The sequence below is a fragment of the Pteropus alecto genome, unplaced genomic scaffold (genome assembly GCF_000325575.1).
Source record: "Pteropus alecto unplaced genomic scaffold, ASM32557v1 scaffold3, whole genome shotgun sequence".
Taxonomy (NCBI): Eukaryota; Metazoa; Chordata; class Mammalia; order Chiroptera; family Pteropodidae; genus Pteropus; species Pteropus alecto.
In genome coordinates this window covers 5,258,323-5,261,139 of record NW_006442484.1, presented here as the reverse complement: position 1 = coordinate 5,261,139, position 2,817 = coordinate 5,258,323, and the positions used below count along the sequence as shown (strand labels likewise).

General features: G+C 40.5%; 1 pseudogene; it reads right to left on the bottom strand.

Moving 5' to 3' along the window:
- Positions 1–1,534: 1,534 nt before the first annotated feature.
- Positions 1,535–1,654, bottom strand: LOC112470505 (annotated as a pseudogene).
- Between the last annotated feature and the right edge of the window lie 1,163 nt (positions 1,655–2,817).

The following is a 2,817-nucleotide window of genomic DNA, read 5'->3' as shown; positions in this document are numbered from 1 at the left end:
TCCTTCTAAAACACTTGTGCCAGGCAGGACTCCATGCGAGGCTCCATGGCGAAATTCAAATCCAGATCCAGCAAAAGCTAGAGGGCAGTCAGGGTGACACCCTCCCAGTAAACGTACCCAGGAGGTTGCCTGTTTGTTCGATGAAGGTTACTAAGAGCCTGTGTTTCAAATATGCAATCCAGGGAATGGCAACAATGCACCATGTGTGTCTGAAGAGCAGCTGGTAGGATATTAAAAGTCCAATTTAAATAACTAGTAGAAGATAAAGGAGTGAGTGGCAGAGTAGAGTTCTACTATTGGGTCTGAAATACTTCATAATTCAGCAGTCCATTCTGAAAAATAAGAAAAGAAACGACAAATCAGCACAGATAACATAACACTCAAATATTATAAAACATTAAATCAAAGACAAAGCCGTTCACGCTGCCGAATCATTTATAATCACAAGTGGAGTGAGAATCAGGAATGCTTGGCAATCATATCAGAATAACATAATTATTATTTTTATCAGGAAGAACACTGATGCCCAAAGCAAAGAGCCGATGAGCTACATAGTTGATGGTTAGATGTTTTTCACAATTTTCCAACTTTATAAAAGTGCTAGTCGAGAAAGCAATCTTCTGCTTTAGCTAGCGTATTTATTTATAGGTTAAATTTTGCTTCCCACCAAAAACCTAATAGCACTCTGTGTTTGAATCACAGTAGGTACTGTAGCTTATTGCCTTACTCTCAGTTTTCTAAAAATCCAAGTGCTGAAAATGGGGCGAGCTCCCTAGAAATACCGCAGACCAAAGGGGCCAGCCCAGGTAACACTAACCAAAGTCATGGGCAGGACCTACATCAAACTTCTTGCTTAGCAGCTTTACAAAAGGGTGGCCAGGAGCCCCTTCCACCTCCTGCCCCTAGCAAAGAAAAGAGAGTTATGGAGGGAGAAAAGGAAACAAGTTCATATTCTGATCAGTTACACAGTACTCTCCATTAACAACAGCACCATTTGGGCCTGGTATTTTCTTATAAAATCAAGAGATGTGAAAATCATGTTTGGAGTAGGGCAAAACACATGACACGGGAAAAGTACCAAAATCCTTTTCATTAGAGAAACTGAAAAAGCTATTAATCTACAGCTGCTAGAGCATCTGTACACACTTTTTTCTTCACTTTCTGCTCTTAATTCCTTTCATTCTAACCTAAGAAGACCCACAGAATACCTGTCTCCAAAATGCAGCACAACCCTGATGTTGTGCTAAAAGAAATGTTCTTCATACCAATGGTAAATCGCAATTCTCAGACGGTTCTAGCAGGTAAATCTAAACTTGATATAAATCAAGTTAAAATTAAAATTCTGTGCATGGTAACTCTTCCCATCTGAGCACAATCCCTTTCTAACCTCACCCCGAACCACTGAGCATAAAAAGCACAATGGTCTTTTAGAGTTCTAGAATGAGACTTTTTTTTTTAGGCGAGGCAATACCTACATTGACCTCACAGACTGCAAGGGCTTTGTCAGCTTACAATCGCTTTTTTTTTTTTTTTACGCCTACAGCACCTGGTCTTCCTAGGTGGTCTCCCATCCAAGTACTAACCAGGCCCGACCCTGCTTAGCTTCCAAGATCAGACGGGAATCGGGCTTGTTCAGGGTGTCATGGCCATAGACAGAATCAGAGACTTTTGATACCAATAGAAATCATATAAGTTAAGTCACTCAATGAGGAAAACCCTCCTTCAAAGCCCCTGGCCCTTGATTACTCATCATCTGCTTCACTGCTTCTCACAATGCAGTGGGCTGGGGGCAGGAGGGAATTCAAAAAGACTCACTATTTCACAGGGCAATCCTTCCTTAAAGGGAAGAGGTATCTGCTTTCCAGTCATTTCCACACCCTGGAACTGGTCCCTACCTCACAAGAAAGATCTTTAAATACATAAAAGCAGTTATTACCCTTCACTGAATTTTTAGTCCAAACTAATTATCTCTAGTTCATTAATAGCTCATATGTTGGACTAAAGAAGGTATCAGTGATACAAGAAAATAGGAGGAACCAAGAGAACCTTTCTTTCTGGGCCCAATATAAGCCCAAGAAGCATATCAAACCAGGTCAAGCTTGTGCTAGATTAAAAATGGCCAGGAATTCTTTGGTATTTCTCCCCTACCAAGGCAGACTCTAGGTTACCTCCCACAGTGACTCTAAGATTGGCCCTGTGACTTGCTTTGGCCAGTGGGAAATCAGCAACTGCAAAGCAAACAGGCATCTGATATGCAAGTACTGGAGCTTGGCTTCTTAGATTGCTACTCTAAGACTGCCATGCTGTAAAGAAGCTGGTCTAGCCTCCTGAAACACAAGAGACCATGAGCTCCAACCTACATCTACTAGCAACTGCCAGACATGAGTGAGGCCATCTGGAACCATTGGGCCACCCGTCATCATCTGACTGCAGCTACGCAAAAAAAAAAAAAAAAAAATCTAAAATAGGCAGAAAAACCAACTAGCCAAAACACAGAATTAGAAGAAATATTTCATTGTTGTTTTAAGCCACTAAGTTTGTGGTGGTTTGTTACACACCAGTAGATTACTGATACACTTGTTCCTCCTCTAAAGATCTTTCAATCTCAATGGAAAGAATCTGATAAATCTTAAACCTTTCAAGGGGCCTAAAAGCAATAGACACTAACCAATAATGAAGAAAATACCATTTTTAAGCATCTACCTGAGTTGTGAGGTTCTATGTTAGATTATGTATATACACTAATTCTTCAATCACTCTATAAAGTAGGCATCTCTATTTTACAGATGAAGAAGCTGAGGTAAAGCAAAAGTAAGT